General features: G+C 35.5%; 1 protein-coding gene across 7 annotated transcripts in view; it reads left to right on the top strand.

Annotated features, from left to right (window-relative positions):
• The first annotated feature begins 533 nt into the window (after positions 1–533).
• Positions 534–24,537, top strand: part of LOC131547007 (bromodomain adjacent to zinc finger domain protein 2B) — a 95,253-nt gene continuing 71,249 nt past the window's right edge. For 6 of the 7 annotated variants that reach the window (XM_058787215.1, XM_058787217.1, XM_058787219.1 and 3 more), the window contains exon 1: positions 534–728. The gene's annotated coding sequence lies outside the window, so the exon portion shown is untranslated. The remainder of the gene's footprint in view (positions 729–24,537) is intronic. The other variant, XM_058787221.1, reaches the window with a different exon arrangement.

Here is a 24,537-nt window from a genome sequence, read left to right as displayed (position 1 = left end):
TTTTGTAAATTTCCTATCGTGAATACATCAAAACTTAATTTTTGATTAGTTAAATGCATTGCTAAGAACTTAATTTGGACAACTTTAAAAGCGATTTTCTCAATATTTTTGATTTTTTTGCTCCCTTAGATTCCAGATTTTCAAATAGTTGTATCTCAGCCAAATATTGTCCAATCCTAACAAACCATAAATCAATGGAAAGCTTATTTATTTATAAATTGACCCTTATGACTGGTTTTGTGGTCATATTGATTGTGATTTTTTTTTTTTTAAAGTCGGTTGAAATGCTAATAAACGAATCAAGATTCATAATGATTAATTTTTTTTGCCATTGCTGTTTTCGTCCGTTTCTGAACTGTAATAGCCTAATAATAATAAAAAAATTAATAAATCAAATAGTCAATCCTACAATTGAGAAAAGCAATTAAATTCTGCTTACTCAGATAAAACAGTGATATCACCCTGTCAGACGGTTTCGGTTCGGTTCTGCATGAAGCCTGATGAGTGATGCACAAATGAAGCGCTGAAATGATGAACAAGCGCTTTGGTGACGTCACGCCGCTTCCTTCAAGTGCAGTCGAACGTGAAGAGCTCCGGTCCGCCGTTAAAGATTCACGCGCACTCACAAGTCAAGAGTCTGCTACTAACACTCCTCAGAAACAGGTCGGAAATTATCAGTTTCCTTTCACAAGATCGCTGGATGATTGATCTCAAAGTGAAAGCAGAAGGTGAGTGATTTATTTCATAAATCTGACGGAGACCGCGAGTCCTGGTTTGTGTATAGTACTTGCTGTTTGTTGTTTGCGCACTGAATCAGGTTGATAACGGTCGCAAACTTACCAAAAGATCAGTTATTGATCTCAATCTGTTGTTAAAGTCACCGGGTATAGAATGTATATGAAACTTGTCGAAGTATTTCAGTTAAAACGCGGCTTTAAATCGTCCGTAAAGTAGTTTTTCTGTCATGACAGGGACGTCAAGTGCTCCGAGTCCCTTTGTGTAACGTTAACTAGCATCACCTGGTTAAAGGGTAGTTGACAAGTCGATGCTTTTCATATTCAAAACATATATATTTAAATCTATATATTTTATGAGGGGAATTTGTAAGTGTGAATCTTAACTATTCGTTCGCTGTTTAATTTTAGCCATCAATTTGTCTTCGCTAGTTCATTTCAGTGATTTTGCTGTAGCCTACGACTGATGGATATTTAAGTAACGTACAAATATTGCGTCTATCAATTAAAGTGAGCTTATAATAAAAAAAATTAGGCAAAAACTGTAAAGATCCTTAAGATGATTTTCTTTTCCTTTTAACTCTCACCTTTGATGTCGACTGCAGTTGGTAATAGAGGAGAGAAACATGAAATGGTGTCAGTTTTGCACAGTATTCAATACTCTGCTTTGCTTTCAGACAGAAAGTTGTCTTTATCTGTTGGTCTGCTGCTGTATGTGTTTTCTATGGACACATTAGCTAAATCATTCAAGTCGAAAGGAAACTGGGTGGGAGAGGTTTGATGTTTCTGCCTATGTGGATCTACAATATGACTGTCCTCCTCAAATGTTGTGTTTTTTTGTTTTTGTTTATTATTAGATAAATTCAAGGTAGCTGATGAAGGTGGTGGTGCATGAAGTCTTGATATTGATAGGCCTATTGTTTACTAATGCGCACTGAACAGAGTCTTAAAATACATAATTTTTTTTGGGGAAAAACAGCAAGGTTTGGAATAATTAAAATTGGTCTAATACATTTCAGTCTTTTGTGATTTATTGATTCATGCATCAGAGAAAGTGGCATGTTTATGTAACCTGAACAGTTTTATAAAGTTTTATTGTGATGCATTTTTTTTGGCTTGTTTTGCTTACAAGCTGAGGGTTGTTGAAACGAGTTTCCATATTGAGCCAGATCACCTTGATCTGTTCGACTTTGGAAGTGTTACACCCCTCCATAATCACTATTTAAATGGTATGAGTTATTGTAATGTTCATTTGACCTCTTGAACCTTTTGTTTGCTTGTATAGAGATTCGTCGACAGTGAGAAATGGCACATGTGATCAGACCTTGATCTCACAAGTTTCACAAGCCAAAGATGTGATTCAGATTCAGTCCAGTGACCGAGACTGTTGTCATTGGCCATAAAGATAAAGGTGGATGTTTTATTATTATAAATAAGACTGAGTTAGAGTAAGGAGAATTGCTTTTGAGAATTACAATTACAAAATCTTACAAAATTCAGCTTTTTTTCCTTTTGATTTTGGGACTTAGGACCAGTTTGTGTGTTTCCCTCCCTCTCCGTTTGTCTTTGCCTTTTCTTTTTTTTTTCTGCAAATGCACCGCTCTTTGGTGACACTGGCTGAACGGACGACGCCAGAGATTCGAGCGTCTTCCTAACAGCATGACATTGTGCTGTAAGCCACGAGAGATCCGTGAAATGAGCTTAAATCTCGCCGCGTTTGAGCTCTCAATACCAGCTGCATGAAGTCTCGGCACTGCTGCATAAGACCTGTTTCAACACTGAAGATTTAAAATAATCTATGTGAACCTTTTTTTTTTTTTTTTTTAATTGATTCTGTCTGAGCAACCTGATTGACTAGAATGCATGTTGGAAAAGCTGAAAAAGAAACCAGCTGAGCTACTGTCACACTTCTGAAATATGTGTTTATGCTACTTTTAGTTAGTCTGAGCAGCGTTCAGGATGGTTTTTATTGATGGTAAGTGCTTTAAAGCACAGTTCTGCGTTTGTGTCTTTGAGCTAATGCACGGGATCAGCTGTATTGCTGAGTGTCTGCTGTTCTTTGCATCTCTACTGGGAATGCGCATCGCTTCTCGTCCGCGCTGATGCATCGACCACGCAGCAGCTGCCTGATTGTGTGAAGATGCTTGGAAGCCATTAGTGGAAATGAATTGAAAGGAACAGAAAGACCCGCCTCTTTTCTTTTCTTTTCTTTTTTTCTTCCCTTGCTTAGACACACACACTCGGAGACATGGATTATACTAATACATTCTCTCAAACGCACGTTTTGTAGTGCAAACAAATGTCTATTGTTGGTTTTTTGTAGAGCTGCAGTTGAACACAAAAGCAGCCTGTGATGTACTTGTTGTATCTCGGCTGCGGGAAGAATCTACAGCTGTCAGGACTTGTTTTGTGGTTGTACCTTTATTTTGCAACTTGAAAGGAAAACACGGTTTCACAAACAAAGCCTTCGGTGATAAAGATTCTTATTCTCACTGCTGAAACCGGTTTCTGAGGCATTTCTCACAATCATTTGTGAAAAACCCTTGCGTTAGTTTTTTTTTTTGTATTGTATATTTATTTTGTAAATAATAAAATCAGCATGACCTTATTGCAGAACAGGCAAGGTTTATACTGTTGATTTCAGCAACTCTTTTTATGTATCAATTAATGTTTCCTTGATCTTTTGGTCTTTGAAAACGTGCATAGCAATACACATTAGGTGTTTAGAAACAGTTTAGTCACAGTAAGGTAAAGAGGAAGTAGTACAGATGCTATTATGCAAGAACTAACAATAGCAGAAGTAATAAAGAGTAAAGTGTGTCAAAGTCTTTGCTGTATGTGTCTGTGTGCTGATCCTTATGAAACATTAAACAGACTCAAGTTTTTTAAATAAGATCCTTCGTCATTTTAGGTTAATTTTTTTTTTTGCCCAAAATCAGAAAAAAAAAGAAGTTATTTCACCAACACAAAATTAAGACACTGTGTGTATGAGAGAGACAGAGAAACAGAGAAAGAGAGAGACATAATTATTTTGGCACATTTTTCCCCAAATGCTTATTACTGTAATGTACCTGAACTTCATTTGTTTATTTATTTATTTGGTAATTCTTGATTAAATCCCTTTTTAATTTAAATCTCTTTTTAACTATTTAAATCACTGTGAAGGCATGCAGTACAACGACCAGCCCTATAAGTTTACACTATTTTTACATTATATTAATATCAAATAATATTTGGTTAATATAATAATAGATTATTTGCATTACAGTATTGAGAATTTGCACACAAAAATGACATCAAAATGTGGCTCAAGTTGTTTGAATAAGAAAATGTTGCTTTTTACACACACATTTTATTTATTTATTGCACTGTAAAAAATTTCAAGCAGTTTCAACTAATTATTATTTGGTAACAAGTTCCACAGAAATGTAACGTTCAGTCAATTTCTGACTTCAAAGTGTTATCTGAATTGTTATTTTTTTAGTTGGCTCAACTTTTAGTGAACTAGTTTAAATGCGTTTTATATGTTACCTCAACTAAGATTTATTATTTGGGCATCATAAGAAATTGCTGGGGAACTACAAACATATTTTTATAGTTTAAAAAAAAATATTAAAAATGATTAACTGGTGTTTATCAATCAATAAAAACACACTTTACAACACATAATAGCCTTTATTTAATAATAATCTCCATTTATAACATTTTTCATACAGACTAAACATACAGGAATGAAGAAAAAAAACTCACCTACATCTTGGATGGCCTAACGTTCAGTAAATTAACAGCAAATTTTCATTTTTGGGTGCACTATCCCTTTAAAGCTCCAGTTGACAAATATTACATCTGTAATACAACTGCAAAATTCAGTTTAAACTTTGTTTAATGAACTAAGAAAAAACTAAACAAGCTAAACAATGTTAGCAAACAAATATTTACAAATATTATTACTGTTACAGTATATAAAATCAAGTCACCTTTATTTATGTAGCGCTTTATACAATACGGATTTGTGTCAAAGCAGCTTTACAGAGTCAAACAGGAAAATAGTTTGTCAATAATGCAAGAGGACATTAACAAGTCATTTTTCCAGTTAAAGTCAGTTCATTTGTGATTGTGTTGACATCATCCAGTTTAGTTCTTTTCCAATAATGTCTGTGCAATCAGCCAAGTGACCCCAAACAAGCAAGCCAAAGGTGACAGCGCCAAGGACCCAAAACTCCATCGGTGACAGATTGAGTAGAAAACCTTGGGAGAAACCAGGGACAGACGAAACCAGCATGGCGTGGTTTAATCTAGGCTGCAACACAGGTCAGATTGAGCAGAGGACTTGTCTGGTTCTCGTGGTCTTGTCCCGATGGCCAACAAGGTCTTTGGAGGGGATCTGTCTCTGGGGCTCATCTACCTGACATGGCGTCCGCTGACATTCAGGGCTGTAGAGGTCATCTCTAGGTGCTGATCCACCATCTGATCTGGATACGTACTGGGTCCGGGTGGCTACGTTCACCTCGGAATAAGAATGAAACGAACTAATATTAGTGTAGATGCCACTGAGAACAGTAAAGCACATTATAATTGTAGTAAAAACTCTAAACATTTACACACAATACCTGGAATGAAAACAATAAACTCCTAGTCTTGAAAGTACACACAGTATGTAGTTGCAGTGGAGCGGTCTGGTCACAAGCCAGTGTTTGGTGCCTTGGAAGAACTGACTAGCCTGACTACGTCAGACTTCGTACTTCCGCTCAATTTCATTTCGCTTCTGTACTCCGTCTGATATAGCACACCATCTCCCAGATTATCTCCGGCTCCGCAGCAGCTGGCCAACCAACGAACAGAGGGCGGGCTGAGAACCGTGACGTAGACGCTAAGTGCCGAATTTAAGATTGTAGTTTAGGTTTAGTTTAGGGAAATCTAAAACGACAGCGGACATGGAGACACGGGATGCTATTCGCTCTGTTGTTGAGAATATTCCCTGCATTTACCAACTGAAGCCCGAACAAGAAGAGTGTTTGGTTCACATTTTGAGTGGTGGTGATGTTATGGCCCTACTCCCGACAGGTTTTGGGAAAAGTTAAATTTATCAACTGTTACCGATCGTCAGCGAGAAGCTGGGGAGGCCAAAGTCCGGCAAGGCGATAATTGTGGATGCGTAGATTTTACATAATCTGCAAAAGTCATTCACAGCCATCTTCACACCGGTATTTCGCTTGATGTTTTTGTTTTCGCCGCATACCTGTGTTTACAGCAGAAGTTCGAGGTGGCTGAGCCGGCACATAACATACGTCATAACCAAACGTTATTAGATTGGCTTACGGGTACACCAATGATTTTAAACTTCAGACAAGCGCCCCCCACGAGAAAGTAAACGCTTGTCAATTATGCCCTTCCAGACTCTGTCTACGAAGCAAAGCGAAGTAGCAGAGTTTGGTATTACCAGGCTAAGAACTGACTGGGTTGCATCTGAAATCTTGCAACGATGACAAAGCACCAATGAAACCTTTGGCCACACCCTGATGGAGAAAGAGAAGTAAAAAAAAATTAAATGATGCCTTTTAAATCACTTATAATGTATCAATATCAGTTTATTTAAATTTTTGATGAAACAGATTTTTTTTTTTTTGGCACAAATTCATTCCACAATCCATTGCACAACAGGGAGCATTGATGTTGACTGGATTTGTAATAGAACATGTAAATTTCGTATTATAGGGCTAAGTTACTTCAAATAGCATAAAAATTAGTGCTGGGCGGTATGACCAAAAAATTATATCACTGTATTTTTCAAAATTATGCCGGTTTCACGGTATATGACGGTATTTATTTTTTTCATGCATGACCGGGTGTTAACCACATTTTCTACTGATTGAGAGAGGAAAAACTGCAGTAGATTGACTTAGAATGCCCTATTTTACTGTCATGATGAGCGAATATTGTAGAAAAATTCCACACTAAATAGTGACTAAACACGACCCATTAATACATGTTAACCAGGAGTCATTCTCATTTATAATCGCGACATCGTCTGATAAAATCAACACGCATCTAACATTACCCTAAAGAGCAGCTATGCGGTGGTTTTGGCTATATTAATTTTTTGTCTCATGCAGCGCACTGCCTGCGTCTGAGTAACAAAAAAACAAAAAAAAAAAAAAAAAAAAAACTGCATAATATTAACAGACGGACTATGCTCATTTATAGTTCCAAACAATCATTTAGCAGCAGGTGCTTGGAAACGCTGTTTTGTACTCATTTACTGACGAGTCTGCGGCGGTACGGCCAGCTGAACGCGGTGCTTCTCTGCCACTCGCTGCACAGAACAGACGCAGAGAGGCGACACTGCGCTGAGAGTCAGACCTCACGCTCGCGGGGCAGCACTGGCGACATCTTCCAACTGAACCATAGCTAAGGTTTATCCAAAAAAGTCGCTAGGTTTGTCAGTGTGTTTATTCTATGGAAAAAAGCAGCTAAAAGGGTCTGAACGTTGCTAAATTTATAGTGCTAAGGTCGCGCTCGTCTGTGTGAGATGCGGGAGCTGATGGCAGCGGGCGGTGGATATTGTGGATGAGTTCTTCTGTGTCATCACGTTCTACTAGTTCTACAGCTTCAGAACTTTCACGCTTCATAACATATACAGCTGTGTCCTCGCCACAATGCAATAGTGAAAAGAGACCCCTCTCAAACAGCGTCGCATTCCGAACGTTATTTAAATGACACTGGTATTGCGGTATTTTAAAAATTCATATCATAAGAAAAATAAACACCGGTATTCGGTATGAACCGGTATACCGCCCAGCACTAATAAAAATATCAAAATATAACACTCCTGCCTGTTGTTGATAAATGGTGACGTTTTACAAATTGATTTATCAGTTGTCCCAGTGTTTACTGAGCCACAGTCTTTCCCTGTGCAGGGACTCGTGTGCACTATTCACTACCTAGCGAACTGACTAGGGGTGGGAATCGCAGGGTACCTCACGATACGATATAATCACGATACATGGCTCATGATAACGATGAGATTACGATACAGCGATTCTGCGATAATCTATATATTTCTAGAAAATCCTATAATGATACATCACGATATCTGTCTAAACAAAATGCCTGTGAAAAGGTTAAGTGCAAGTTTTATTTCTTTATTCAAGTCCAAACTGTTAGAAAACAGCAAAAAAAAGTTCTGTAAATCAATTTTAACATGTTGAGAAGGCTAAATTAATCATTTTATTCTTGGACTTATTAAAAGCTTACACTTTTCTTTTTCTCTGTGTGTAAACAAACACATTTAACTGCTTATCAAACAGAAAAAAAAAACTAGCTAGAAAGATTGATATTATATAAACCTGGTACACTTCAAAATTTACCTGAAGTGCTTTCTCAACCTTTCTACACTTCTCATCATAAAAACGGAGCCACACACAAAGAAATAGCCATTCACATCGCGTCTTTTGTGCTCTCGTTCGTTATTTCAAATGTAGATGTGCGCAAGCATACACACACTGCACACTTCTGCACCGCATTGTGGCTCTAACAAGGTTTTGTCTCGTCCTCCATGCCATAGGTGCAGATTTATGTTTCTGCTGGTCGGTGCCCACTGTTCACACTGCATTTGTAATATCTGTTCACATAAAGCTGTTCACATAAACATTTATTCACATAAAACTGGACGCACCGGCGGCGTTCTCTCTCACTCATATTATGAGGGAAATCCACCTGCGATCCGAGCGGAGAGGCTACTCATGAACTGAATATGCGCTCTGCAATAATAACGTGATTGGTGCCTATGATCCATGCTGATAGCTGTTCCGGGGCAGTTTTTTAGTTTTTGGAAAGCTGGAAATGGCACGGCCGTGATTTCCACGCATTTTTAGACACTGTGAACAGGGAAATCTATTTAGAGCGCCTTATTGTATTAATTAAAATATCGATATTTGGCACCACTTGTATCGCATGGAGAAGGATCACGATATATCGCCATACCGATTTATTGTCCCACCCCTACAACTGACTTTTTTTGTATTGTGAAAATAATTTGACAATTAAGCACATTTTGATATTATATTAATATAATATCAATTAATATTTGTTTAATAAATTAATATTTGTAGGCCTATGTGCCTAATTGTCATTAAAAATTACATCAAAAATAATTTTTTCTTTTTTTTTTTCTTTTCTCCATTTGGTACCTGGACATGTTTTTGATGGGTTTTGTGAGATTCACCCACATAACCTAATTGACTTGTGAATCTAATTAAATATGTAAAGCATGTAGACACATACACAGATGGATCCTGCTTTTGAAATGCATCACTTAAACAGCTGGAAGACCTACAGCGATGGAGGGGGGGGAATTAGATTATACTGACAGTTTTGTGAATTCATCTGGTCAGAGATTCAAATAATAAAGCAGAGTTACAGTCAGAAGGTCAACACAGATTTATTCAAAACTGCCATCCTTGAACGTGCAACAACCACCCATGAATACAAACCGCTCCGCATCATAGTCTGGTATTTAAGGGGATGAAAAATAACACTGTGCCATTTGAATGTGCTGCATGTTATCAGGCTCCGCTCTCCTGGCAGGCAACAACATGAGCTCAAGGTTACAGTAATACTGCTTGAAACAGCACTTTTAAATGCTAGCAGAATCACTGCTCAGATTCTGATTATTCAAAATGTTACTCGCATACTGCACACATGCATGCATTTTCAGTGCAGAACGAACACTGTGCAGCTTGTGGTTGCAGTGGACAGAGACTGTTAGCCTACTCTATCATTTGTTTGTTTATCAGCTTTAGTTTAATATAGTGATGATAAAGACACGAGAGGCTTATGTTACAGCTATTATTTATTTTGAGTAAGAATTTGAGACCAGCACATGGTTTATAGCAGTATGATAAAAGATACCAATTTTCAATTAATACATTACATAAGAGTAGTAATTGGATTTGATTTTGGACTGACAGAAATTCTTATAAAATCTATTCACATTTTACACAGTTTTTTTCAGAGTGTTGTTGAGTTTTGTGCTATTTGAATTTATTTTTCATCCAAAGTATATTGTTGCACAGTCTAGAGCTGAATAAAAATAAAACTGAAATCGCAACATGGCTTAATGTGATTATCAAAAAAAAAAAAAAGTTTTAAAATAAAGAAATTATGCCATCTGTAAATATTAGTATTGTACTTTCACAGTTGTAAGGCAAAGCAAGGCAAGTTTATTTATATAGCACATTTCATACACAATGGTAATTCAAAGTGCTTTACATTTAAAGGAAGTAAAATCATCATAAAAATAATCACAACAACAAAACCAGAAATTTAAAAACATTTAAAATGATTTAAAAATTGATTTAAAATAATTTTAGAACAGTTAGAAATAAAAATGATTATACATAAAATGCAGTGCAGTCAGTTCGGACGTAGCACAGTGCTCATTCAACAAACGCACACCTGAACAGATGAGTTTTGAGTCTGGATTTAAATGTGGCTAGTGTTTTAGCACATCTGATCTCTTCTGGAAGCTGGTTCCGACTGCGGGCAGCATAATAGCTAAAAGCAGACTCCCCTTGTTTTGTGTGAACCCTTGGTATTTCTAACTGACTCGATCCTAATGATCTGAGTGCTCTGTTAGGTTTATATTCAGTATTTAGGTCCTAGGCCATTGAATGATTTATAAACGAGTAAAAGTACATTAAAAATCTATCCTAAATGTAACTGGAAGCCAGTGTAAGGACCTGAGGACTGGTGTGATATGCTCAAATTTTCTGGTTCTAGTCAGAATCCTGGCAGCAGCGTTCTGGATGAGCTGCTGCTGTCTAATGGTCTTCTTTGGAAGGCCGGTGAGGAGACCATTACAATAATCCACCCTGCTGGTGATAAAAGCATGAACAAGTTTCTCCAAGTCTTGACTGGAAACAAAACATCTCATTTTTGCAGTGTTTTTGAGATGATAGTATGCTGATTTAGTTACTGCTTTGACATGACTACAACAATAATGTAATGTAAAATATGAATATAATTTTTTTTTTACAGTGAAATATTACAATAGTAGCCCTAATGTTTTTTGTTTTGATTATGTTGTAGTGGTGGTGGTAATAATAATTATTATTATTATTGTTGCTGCTGTTGTTTTTGACTAATATGTAAAACAATTTTGTTGTTGCTGCTGTTGTTTTTTTATGGCCATATTGATATATAATCAAAACATTTTGTCCAAATTGTGTAGGTTTAAAAACAAGCGCAGAAAAACTTTTTTATAGCATTTTAAATCAAGTTATTAATTTTTTTTATCAGAAAATCACAGTTACATTTTCCCCCAAATCATGCAGCCCTTGTACAATCTGTTTCAAATAAACCTGGTCATAAACGGCACATAAAATACAAACTCTGATTGGCTGCTTTTCATGTTGGTCATGGTCTTGTCCAGCCTTAGTAGCCTTTTTATTTTGTATTTTTTTTGTGGTCAGAGTAAGTTGTAAACTGGACAAGACCAAGTCCTCAAAAGTATTTATGCAAGACTAGGTTTTTGGTTGATCTTGAAACAGACCCTTTATTTAACTTCAGCATAGTACATGCATTCGTTTTGTCATGTATACAGGTCTTCTTGGAGGGGAAGTCCATGTAGATGTTTTACTGGTTGGGAATGACTAATCGTTGTGCTGTTGAGAATGAGGTCATTGGATGAGGCTGTAGGGGAGAATCATCTTCCTGGCTAGATAAAAAGGGGGGATATTGTGTGCATTTAAAGCAAATGAACCACAGGGCCGACAGTAATTAGGGCAGTTTTCCTGATGCGAGTTTGCGTCTGCACTGCACCATCCATCTTTCACTTCTCGCTCGCTCTTCCACAATCTTACGCTCATTAATCAGGATGCTGGGCTCCTGCAGGGGGAATCGGGAGGTCTGTCTTCTGCCGAGTCGTTTGGGGGTCTGAAGACAGCAGTTAGGCCCCCAGTGCAGCTGAATAAATGTGACACGGCTTTGAATGCATAATTCAATATCTCCTCTTTGTCTCTGCTTGATGTTTTGGAAGGTTGCAGACATGACATGAGTCTTTTTGTGAGTTAAGTATAGTCTCAGTCTCAGACGGCACACCCACGGCCGCCCATGATCTGTTCACTGATGCGTGATGCACACAACTGAAAAGCACTTGTTAAAACTGCAAGCTCAGATTGTCTGACTTTGAGCAACTTCTAGGAGTTGAGTGCACTAGTCACTAGCAGGATTACTGGGGTTTGTCCGGTTAGTGGCTTTTAATCTTCAGAATATGCTTAGTTTTGTTTGAGGTGCTTGGTGGGCATGTGAACACAAAACAAACTGTGTTTGGTCACTTTAACAGTCAGTCAGACTGTCTTTTCATGTACAAGTGGACTGTTCTTGGCCAGAATAAATGGACAAGATGTTAGTGCTACACAATTTAGGTAAAAAAAAAAAATTGATTGTTATTGCCATTTAGGGCATAGAAAACGCACACATAGTTATTTATTAAAAGATAAACCACCACCATTATGCCTTCCTTTGACAAACTACAATGACTGTTAAAAATTTTCTGTACTGTTTTTAACATGAATAGACAATGATATTATCCAGAGAGATATGTTTAACTGATGTATTTAAAAAGGTATCTCCTGAATTTTTTTGTTTTTTTGTCTAGTATTAACCTTAATGGTTTGTATAGCTTCTAGTTAATTGTATGACTAATGTTATTTGTTCTGTTTTCTCCGTGATGATAGCCCTGCAGCTGACATGGTATTAAAAAAATACAAATAAATTAATAAATAATATTGTATGTATGTATGTACAGGTTTGCTATGTTTCATTATAAGACAACGATACTAGTATTTATAGCTGTCTTAATTTGTTCATTTTCAAATGTCAAACCATCGAACTTTTTTGATGATAAACCGCATGGTGCCCTTAAAGGAACACTCCACTTTTTTTTGGAAATAGGAACTTTGCTGCCGTACCATGGCCGCAGCAGGTGCAGTGATATTACGCAGCGCCTGAAAGTAGTCCCCAGCTAGGTACCTAGTTATAATATAGCTGGGGACTACTTTCAGGCGCTACGTAATATCACTGCGCCATGGTACGGCAGCAAAGTTCCTTGATTATTACGCCGGAATGAGAGTATAGTTCCTAGCCAAATCGGCCTAGAAAATTGCAACTTTTCATTTTCTGCCGGTCTTAGTACACGATATAACTACAGAAGAGTCAAGTTTTAAATAGGACAAATATCGAAACTCTTTGGTCATTTTTGAACGTGATGCTACTGGTCTAATCGGATTCAATGATCTATGCTAAGCTATGCTAAAAGTGCTATCGCCAGACCCGGAGATCGGCTGAATGGATTCAAAAACGGTAAAACTCAACTTATTAACTCTGGGGGAGTTGGAGAATGAGCCTATTTCCAAAAAAAATGGAGTGTTCCTTTAAAGCGCTTCTCATTAGAAGTATAGGAAGGTGGTTAGTGCATGTTAAAGCGTCTCAAACTCAGTGCAGATGCAGAGATGGAGTTTGTGCGACGCAGCATTTACTGTGAAACGAGTCGCTCTGAGACACTGAAAACACTGATGGACCATGAGCTGCTCACGTGTAAATGAACACAGTGCTGCACTTTACTCTGAAACATGCAGCGCATATATTTATTTAATTAAATCACAGCCCATGTGATTTTGATAATCTCAGAAAGCCATAACATTATTTCAGTTTTATTTTGATTAATTGTGCAGCCTTCCCAGATGTTATGCTGTTAGTAACAGGTCTAGCTATGTGATACTAGGTTAAGTGTAACCCTTCTCAGCATGAGACGTTAAAAACATGGTCAATGACCGTCTCCCTCTCTCACACTTATTTTTTCCTTCTCTCTTTTTCTCTCAGTCTGTCTGTCACTTAAGTATCTGCTGTAAATGGATGTCACATGTCCTTTGCTGAGGGAGGGACTGAGGCTTCCTGTGGTGTTAAGAGCTCATGTTAAAATGCCAGTTCTTTTACCTTCTTAAACGGTGCTAAGCAGTAATTGTCGTAGGCTATTACTTGCAGTAATGCCTGGTAAGAAACATAATTGTGATTTTCAGTGAAGATATTTCACTCTTAATTATAATATATACTTTATATAGTAATATATAATATGCATTTTATTAGTAGTAGTAATATTATATTTCATTAATTATCTTGAATTTTTCAGCCTTTATTGTTATTAACTTAAATGTATTTACTGTATTATAATTACATAATTCGGTTAAATAATTATCTTGAGTTTTTCAGCCTTCTAATTTATCTGGATGCGTAATGTATAAGATTGTAACTGGTTTAAAAGGGTAATAAACAAACTATTAGTTCAAAGAAGCTATTTTTACTTTTGATGTTTAAACTTGAGATGCTATTGAAACATCTCAGCATTTGGAGTCTAATGACAGTGTTTAGGAAGCTTAATGAGCAAATTAAAAAGTCATTTATGACTTTGCAATTTTATATCACCTGAAAAATCATTGCAAATCTATTATGAATTCTTGAAATTCCTCAGCACAACAGAGCACACGTTAAATCATGTCTGATATTGCAATGAAGTGTCAAATATGAGAGATTTCCGCATCTACGTCTCTGTGCACATGCACAATGTAAAAATGCATGGAAAAAGATCAGAAATTGATTCTACGCATCCTAAGTGAGTTTGATTCAGTATTTTGTGTGGCTGTAATTATATTCACACTTTCTCTTCCAGAATATCAATTTTTAATAGATTATTAGATCAGATTGACATCTTATGGCCATTAAGGTTAGGAAGGAACGGCCGACAGAACAGACCTGCAGAGATGAGATCGCTGCATGTGTGAAAGTCCCATTATGGAGATTCATGTGAAGGTGACCTGTATGTGAAATGTGCTGCTCTTGTTTTTTTCCTCTGAAATGCTTTCAGAGCGGCCCTGTTAATAACCCCTTGCTCACTGCGGATCTATTCTACTCCGTAATTACCGACTTTAAATCGCAGATCTCCGTGAGCTGTTTACCTCATCCACACACAAACACAAACACAGGTCTTTATCTGTAGATTACAACAGCATGTCATCTGATTTATAACTCACTGACTCTTGAGGGATGAGGCAACACATGTCCAGTAATTTTACCTGATATTAGTTAATCACAGTGGAAATATATCCAGTTCAAAATTAATCAGAAATGATCAATAAAATGTTGTTTTTAGTAGCAATTTATACATTTATTTTTTACTTTAAAAACCACAGAGTATAAAGTGATGTGCAATTTACAAAAATAAATAAAACAAAAATAATACTAAAATAAATAACATATAATAAAATACAGTGAAATGCAAAACGAAAGAAATATTACGCTGCTTTAAAAAAAAAAAAAAAAACGGAATTTATTTTACTGACATTTCATACTGATAATTTTCTGCCAGTACTTTATCCATTAATTTTACTGACATTTCCATTAACTCTAGAACACAATGCTGTGCAGTGCACAAGTCAAAATACAGGTAAAACACCTGTAGAAAGATCAATATGTAAAATTCATATTAATGCAGTACATTGTGCCTTAGTTTTTTTTTTTATTTAGTTTTTTTTTTAGCGTGCGTGAGAGGAAAAAGATAGAAACTATAAAATAAACACCACTAATGCTTCTGAAACCTAATGGTTATAAAGAGTAGTGGAGGCCTCATCGAACGAGTGTTTGCATTGTGTAATAAGCAAAATATCATGTTTGTCAACAATCATATTTTCTGTCTTACACTGGTGCCAGTTATATAGATGGAGCTGAAGATCAGTGTAAAATTAGTTTTCTTATTAATAATAATATACTATATATTTCAAATGAGGATGTATTATTTTCCTATCTGATGTGTTGACAGGCAAGAAAAAAGTTGTAATAAAATGGAAGAAGCAGAACAGAATAATCCTAAATGGCAAAATAACACATTTTTGCACATCTGTAGCCTGTTTTCTCTCAAAAATCAATGAAGTGATTATTAGTGTTAATCCAGATGGAAGTACATGACGACGCACCGCTCATAACCACCGGCCTCTTCAGTTCATCTGCCAGAAATGTCAGATCGGTTGCCAGATTTCAGCATTTGGGAAATGTGTGAAAGCCGGATATCCTCTCAAAATGATCAGCCAGTGATGTGTGGTGGAAAATGAGGGCCAAACTCCCCTTTCTGGGTTTGTTTCGATGTAGTTGTAACTGAAAGTGGAGAAAAATGAGTGTGAGAGTTGTTTACTTATAGAAAGTTATGGGTCAAAGATGAAAAGGGGTTTTCAAGCATCAAAACAATTAAAGTTTAATACAGCTTTAAATTTAGGCCTAGATATTTCTTGTACATTAGAATGTGTCCTGTTTAATTACATTTTTCTGAGGAAAAATTTTAAAAGAAATGTAATTCAGTGTAACAAGTTTATATAGCAATAAATCTTGTCAAGCATATTTAGAACAAGATTCATAAGATGGCATTAAAAGACTGTTTAAGGATCGGTGCAGCAACACAATACATATTGTGATTTTTAAATCTTTACCAATCTTTGCCACTGCCTTTTAAATCACTTGCTTTTACCCATTTGTCAGCAAGAAGTTTTTGATCTTTTAAAATATAATAAAATTTAGTTTGATCACCTTTTTTTTTTTTTTCTTTTTTTTTAATAATTACAGATCAAAATACGTATGCCGTTTCATTTTTACACATGTATATCTCTTACACTGATAGAACATTACAGTATTTTGAAATTTAATTTTTGCATAAGTTATTTGAAACTTTAATTAGACACTTTACTTGCATTTAATATGCTTTGGATGTATATAAAATCACTTTTGTAAGTGTAATTTGATGCAGAGAACAAAACAAGCTGATTTGCAGACCAGTTATGAACAAGAGAGACCATGGTTATTATAGTAAACTAAACCTAAAATCATAAAAATTGTTAATCATTAAAAAAAAAGAAGTTACTTGAAATAAAATAAATATTAACTGAAATAAATATTAAAAATGAAACTTTCATTTAGTTTTAATAAATACAAATAAAAACAAAAAATGGCAAAAATACAATAAGTTTAATAAAATTAGTAATTAATAAAATGATTGAAGACTATATAGATGTATTTTTTTTTAAATAAAAAATATTTAGCACCAATAAATTACTGAATTAAAATATTTCAGAATATTAACAAAAACTGTAATAGTGTATACTAAAATAACACTCTGATAGAGAGGCTTTGAAAGGTTAAATCAGCCAAATCCTTTTATATTTGTCTGTATTTCACTGGTACTTGTCACATTTACATCAAGCTTTAAAAGTTCAATGTGAACAGAACAACAAATGAGACACTTAATCTGATAGTGTCACTGTATAACAATGAGTGGATAACATAATACATTTGATCTTCTCAGTCAGTGTTTTTTTTTTTGTTTTTTTTTTGTGCTCTGTGAAAGTACCACTGAATTCTTGAATTTCAGGTCAATTCAGGTGTGAAGGGGGAGAACTCAAACAGAAAGTCTTGAAATGAAAGGTCTGAGTGTGATATTGTTCCTGTGTCACCAGGAAATCATATAACCTCATAATCCATCACGTCTGTTGGAGTTAAAGGTGGGTGGGGTGTGGATGAACAGGAAAGTCTCTTTTCTCAACAGCCGTGCTTTACTATCATTCTGAGTCCCGTCTCATGAGAAGACAATGTGTCTTTCTCTTTCTGTTTTAACAATGGCAGCGAGGTGATCTGTAACTCAAGCCATGTCTTTAACTCTGCACTTCAAAGAGTTTGTGGTCAGAGCTTTTCTTTGCAGTGACCTCCAGCACTGGATAAAACATGGCCGTCATAAAAGAAACAGTCCTTCCTTCATATTCCGTCAGTAAAGACCTGTCGTAATGCAGAGCTTCTTAACGGGAGACGAGCTGTGTTTTTGAATTTGAAATTTGCATGCTTTAACTTGTGGGAAAATATATTTATAGCTCGTCATGCACACAGCAGCATGAGTTATCCAATGAAATGTTCTGTAGGATGGAAATATCCCTCCCCCTAATATGCCTCTGACTAGCTGCAGAATCACAAAATAAAAGGGATTCGTAGTTTCGCTTCTGCAGGACTTCTTGTTGTCTAAATAATATAATTTAATTTAACGAGTTTGTGTGCCCATATAATCGTAGCATTAGTGGTAAACGGATTTGGCTTGATGTCTGCAATGTAAGGCTCAGAGAGACCATTCTACTTGAGCTCCGATAGCCCCCCTATAGACAGAAGGATTAATGAAATAAATATGTGTAAAGGAGGACATGGGGAGGTGGAGGGATGCCAAAAGAACTAAAAACGGAAATGGTAAGAGGCTGTTTATATACTCTGATATTAATTGGAAGATTAGATGGGAGTACTCCTCCCGAAATTGTTAATAACTTCACATAATATAATAAAAAATATTTGTTAAGTAAAAAAATACAATATAGTATAGAATATAGTTGTAACTATATGTAAATAAATAACACAATGAATTTTGAAATGTTTGTTTTTCTAATTTAACTTACCATTTTTAAAATAATTTTTCCTAAACTTGAACTAAGCTAAGGCATGATTTCCACACTACCACACTAAATGAACACATTTATTTGTGTATATGTGTGCGTGTGCGTGTATGATATATACACATGTATTTCATTAAAAAATATATTTTTTAAAAGTGTAAATAAATAAATGGAATAATTCAAATGTATCTATCTTTTGGTAACTTTATTTTAATTTTTGTAATTGAATTTATAATCTTAAAATATTTTTTCCCAAACTTAATCTAAGCTTTATAGGCATGATTTCTATACTAAATAAACATAAGGAAGAATATTTTTAGTCATTTAGCAGACTCTTTTATCCAAAGTGACTAATAAATAAGGACAATGGAAGCAATCAAAACCAACAAAAGAGCAATGATATGCAAGTGCTATGACAAGTCTCAGTTAGCTTAACGCAGTACACGTAGCAAGGTGTTTTTTTATTATTATATAATAAATAAAAAGAAAACGGATAGAATAGAAAAAGAATAGAGCAAGCTAGTGTTGGAGGCCTTTTTTGCTTTTGTTAATTGTATAATAAATAAAAAAAATGGATAGAATACAAAAAGAATAGAAACACTAGCTGTGTTGGCTTTTTTTTTTTTTTTAAGAATAGAATTAGAATAGAGAGTGCTTGAGTTAGAGGGTCAAATAATATATAATTTATAAACATCTCTTCCATCTTTATATTATTTATAAATGTAATCATTTTCATTTGTACTTTTTATGAACACTTTTTTTTTTTTTTTTTTTTTTAGCAATATTTGAATGCAGTTTTATTTTTACTTAATTTTAGAACATTTAACCATCAGCAACTCAGATCTTGCTCACTTAATACATGAGCATGTTAATCAGATGCCTGTTCTAGAGATCGATGAGGATTTTTAGCCTTCACATTGATTAATATTGCTCGACGTGAGTTTCCCAGGCAGCAGCAATTGTTTTTTTCCCTTCAGCTGCTTTGCTCATCTGGTGGTAATTTCCATAAATGTCAGTGTTGAGAGAGACCATACGGAATGACGTGATTTTCGTGTAAAGCTCCTCTCAGTCAGTCAGTCTCTCTCCAATTTCATTATCTCTGTCTGTCTGTCTTTATCTGTCTGTCTCTCTCTGAGTGTTTTATGTAGTCGGTAATTTGAGAGGGTTTCCATGCCTGCAGCTAAATTAAATTAAATTCAGTCCTGTGATGTTAAAGAATATGGTTATATCTTTGACAGGACAGAAACATTCATCAATGTATTGCAAATAAATACTTGGCTGGCAAAACATATTTCATAATGGTTTTCAGAATAGAGTGATTTAATACTTAAATCTAAATTTAAATAGTAAAAATGTATACAGTTTGACAGAATATAAATTACCATGCAACTAATAACTTCAAAATAATATAATTTTAAAATATATTATTATATTTTTATTTGTTATAGTATTAATTTATTTGTTTATTTATTATTTTATTTAAATGTACTTTTCAGGAAGTTATAGCCCTTTTTCCCTTTTCTGGGAAGGGTGTTTCTTTGAAGCCTTTTCTTGTTAGCCATACAGCGACTGACTTGTAAACAGACGATTTTCATGTGCTGCATAAAGCTCATGATCTTCTTTAATTCTGTTGACTTGTACCACTGTTTGAAGGACGTGTCTTCCAGAAACGGGCAGATTTAAGTTAATTTGCAACCTGAGAAGGTTCAACTTGCTCAGCTAATCTTTAAAAAATCTTCAGGTATTTCTTGGCTCATCTTCACTTTTTTTTCTTGTGACCTGGCTTCAACCTTTTCTCTTTCTTTCTCCCCCCCCCCCCCCCCATTTTTCTAAAATATATATTTGTCTCACCTAAATATGAGACAAATATATGAGACAATATGGGACTGCATTATGTTCTGCAGCATCTGGACAGACCAGGGACTTCTGTGAGGATCCTGTTTGTAGACTTCAGCTCTGCTTTTAACACCATCATCCCATCACTCCTCCAGCCCAAATTAACTCAGTGGATCACCAGCTTCCTGACAGACAGGCAGCAGCTAGTGAGGCTGGGAAAATTCTCATCCAGCACCCGCACCATCAGCACTGGTGCCCCTCAGGGATGTGTTATCTCCCCAATGCTCTTCTCCCTCTACACCAGGGGTCTTCAACTAAAACGGCTCGAGGTCCAGTAATGAACCCTCCCCACCAGCCGAGGTCCGAACAATTATATATAAAAAAACAATTGATGGTTTTTGCCATGCCAGGGTATCTGCAGGATATTTAAGCTTAAATTCAAGACTTTTAAAGACCTTTTTTTTTTTAAGACCTGCACAAAAAAAAAAAATAAATAAATAAATTAAATGACTGTAAAAAGCACGATTTACTGTTCAGATGCAGGTTTTCACAAAAACAATCAAGTATTATATTAATTAAATATCATATAAATATATTTTACTGCCTTAATTGTTTACATTTTGTAACACATTATCATCTTGTTGATCCACCAGTTCACATTTACAACTCTGCGTGTTTGCTTAAAAACATGGATTGATTTTCATATTGGCCTTTGACAACAGCAGACTGTACGGGCTGATTGAAAATGGAAAATCATTCTCTTCCAGCAGGTGGCGCTTTGGGAATGGCAGTACACAAAGCCCAACAGACAGACTCCACAAAGCAGCGAAGCAGATGACTTTGAATAAATATGAGCGTTGCACGTTTCAAAGGATAGCGCAATTCTTGTCTTTCAGTCCCCACATTTAACACCTCCTGAAATCATAATTAAGACTTTCTTGTAACATTTAAGATTTTTAAGGACCCGTCAACCTTCCTAATTTTTGAAAATGCCATTGCTTTTCACCCACTGAAAGTTTCATCTGTCTGCGCGCAGCAGGCAGCTCTCTGCTCTCATCACTGCACGCACGCCTGCACCCAAACGGCTCTAGAGCTGACCTTGATCTGCTAGATATAAATTTGATGTACTAGAAATTAGCGTTTGGTATTTATTTCATTATGTCAAAAGCCTTCACGGATTCGGACCGGAGTCCGCTACCGTAAAGACTACAAAAGCTGCGCCAGTTGAAATAGAAGCTAGATATGTAGGTCCGGGTCCAGATGGGACGGCTTCTGGGTCCGGACCCGGACCGCGGTCCGCCTGTTAGTGACCTATGCTCTACACCAACAACTGCATCTCTAAAGACCCCTCTGTCAAGCTCCTGAAGTTTGCAGACGACACCACACTCATCGGCCTCATCCAGGACGGTGACGAGTCTGCTTACAGACAGGATGTTAAAGAGCTGGCTGTCTGGTGCAGTCTTAACAACCTGTTAAACTCGGTAAACATGATCTCAAGACATTGGGGATGCTAAATTGCGGAGGGATTTTTGATATCTCGAACGGTTTGCCCGTGGCGAGGTGATGAATTATGGCGCAAAATGAGAGACACGGAATGTCTAATAACATCCACATACATTGTCTGATTTTGATCAAACTTCAGGGGTTTGTTCGTTGCATGATGCCGATCGAATAGATGTGACTATTATGAGTAAAAGTTATAGCGCCACCAACTGGCAGCAGGAAATGTGTCAATTTCAAAATGCTTTGAATTCAGCATCTTATTTTTACCCGATTTGCTTCAATCTTCATCAGAATAATGACAAAACACGGCCGATGTAAAACTGTGAAGGGAATATTGATATCTAAAATATTGTTGCCATAGTAATATGTCAAAGTTGAACATTCTTTTGTTGATTTTGAGGCAGATAACATGCTTAGAATTCCATGAAACTCAATACATGTGTATTAATGATAGTTTGACACCGGCAAAAGCTCATAAATGGGCGTGGAAGAGGCACTCTATAGCGCCACCTTTTGTCAAAAGTGGGGGGGTTAGTTTTAGCTACAGACGCCAAACTCTGTACATAAATTGTTCTTATTAAGCCGGACAACTTTCTAATTTACAGTCATTAGCCACGACCGACAGGAAGTCGGCTATTTTTATTTGAATGTTTGTTTTTGAAGAAAACAGGCTGTAAATAAATTCATACTCCTCCAAGCAGAAACAAGTAGTTCACACCAAACTTTGTCAACATGATGCCAATATACTGAAGATAAATTGCGGACGGATTTAGGATATCTCGAACGGTGTGGCAATGGTGATTTTTTTTAAAGTAACAGTAAAAAAAATAGCAGTAATTTTCTTATATCTTTAAAGTGCAGTTTCCAAACACTTCAAAACTTTTTACATAAATATAACAAGTCATTCTGAGGAAACATGCTTAGTTTCACAAATGCATCATGCTCAGGGGTCACAAAACAATTAAAACTATAACTGAAATTGGTTTAAAGGTGAAGAGTGTAATACCAAGGATGACCACCAGATGGAGGCATGACCTTATTTTTCATGAGCTGACTCTCTGTGTATCAGAATGAAAAATAATGCATAGAATCAGCTGAAATGCTCTGTATTCTCAGTATTCTTTACACACACACACACATCAGAATGAAAAGTAATGCATAGAATCAGCTGAAATGTTCTGTACGGTCAATATTCTTTTATATATATATAATTTTTATTTTTTTATTTTTTTTTAAATAGTGATAGAATATAACATAATAGAATATAAAAAGTATTGGTGACAATTTACATTAAGGTCTCTTTGGTTAACATAAGTTATTACATTAACATGAACTAAAAAGAACAATATATTTTAAAATGATTTATTAATCTTATTTAATGTTAGTTAATACTGACATTAAAAATATTAATGTTATGTTAATTCACAGAACATAAACTAATGTTAAGATACAACTTTAAATTTTAATGTATTAATACATTTTTAACTGAACATTAATAAATATTGTATAATTATTGTTCATGCTAACTAGTATAGTTCAATATAGTTTTTAATATGAGTTAATTCAAAACTTACAAACTAAGTATGAACAACATATGTTTTACTATATTTCTTTGTGTTAGTAAAAAATTCTCTAAAAATTCTTTGTTAGTTTATGGTACAGTAACTAATGTACATTAACCAGAAATTTTAATTAATAATGTAGTAGTCAATTTTGAACATATCATACACCAAGATTCATAAATGGGACCCTGGACCACAAAACCCGTCTTAAGTCGCTGGGGTATATTTGTAGCAATAGCCAAAAATACACTGTATGGGTCAAAATTATAGATTTTTCTTTTATGCCAAAAATCATTAGGATATTAAGTAAAGATCATGTTCCATGAATATATTTTGTAAATTTCTCACAGTAAATGTATCAGAACTGTTTGATTAGTAATATGCATTGCTAAGAACTTCATTTGGACAACTTTAAAGGCGATTTTTTTTTTTTTTTTTTTTTTCTTCAATATTGATTTTTTTGCACCCTCAGATTCCAGATTTTCAAATAGTTGTATCTCAGCCTAATATTGTCCTATTCTAACAAACCATACATCAATGGAAAGCGTATTCAGCTCTCAGATGATGTATGAATCTCAATTTCGAAAAATTGACACTTAAGACTGGTTTTGTCGTCCAGGGTCACATATGCTATAAAACTATTGTTCATGTTAACTTCGTGTTAGCTTATATAATGTTAAAAACTAAAAACTTGTTGAAAAGAGTCACAAAAGATTTACATATTGTTCTTTGTGTGTGTGAGAGATAGAGGATAGAGAGACTAACATTAATAAAAGCTATATAATTTATTGTTCATATTAATTAATATAGTTAATTTAAAAACTGAAACCTTATTGAAAGTGTTACCAAAATGTTATATATTGTTGTGTGTTTGTGTGTGTATGTGTTTGTGTGTGTGTGTGTCTCTCACAGTCTTGATAGTTTGGATTAACCCTTTCATTGCTGTATCCATCAAAACCAGACTGCCAGAGGGTTACTGTAATGCATGTGCCTGCTGGGCACAGTTTTCCTGATGCCACCGGGGTGGTGTTTGCGCTGACGGCTTGGGCCCGCCATCGCTGCTTGCAGCTATATTATATATTGTGTTTTTTGCTATTTTGTACATTGTCCATTTTGTATATTATTCTTTTTATTATCTGTCTTGTCTTGTCGCTGTCATTCTGTTGCACTGTGGAGCTTCTGTCACTAAAACAAATTCCTCGTATGTGTAAACATACCTGGCAATAAAGCTCATTCTGATTCTGATTCTAAATGTTTGATCATGCACTGCATTTTTTTTGACAATCGTGCAATTGTTGCACAATAGCTTACACACAGCACAAGCCTGATTTCATGAGCTGTATGTGAGGCGGCCTACACCAGGTTCACACATACTCC

The sequence above is a fragment of the Onychostoma macrolepis genome, chromosome 09, assembly GCF_012432095.1.
Source record: "Onychostoma macrolepis isolate SWU-2019 chromosome 09, ASM1243209v1, whole genome shotgun sequence".
NCBI lineage: Eukaryota > Metazoa > Chordata > Actinopteri > Cypriniformes > Cyprinidae > Onychostoma > Onychostoma macrolepis.
Note: the sequence above shows the minus strand (reverse complement) of the source record. Positions and strands in the feature narration are given on the sequence as shown.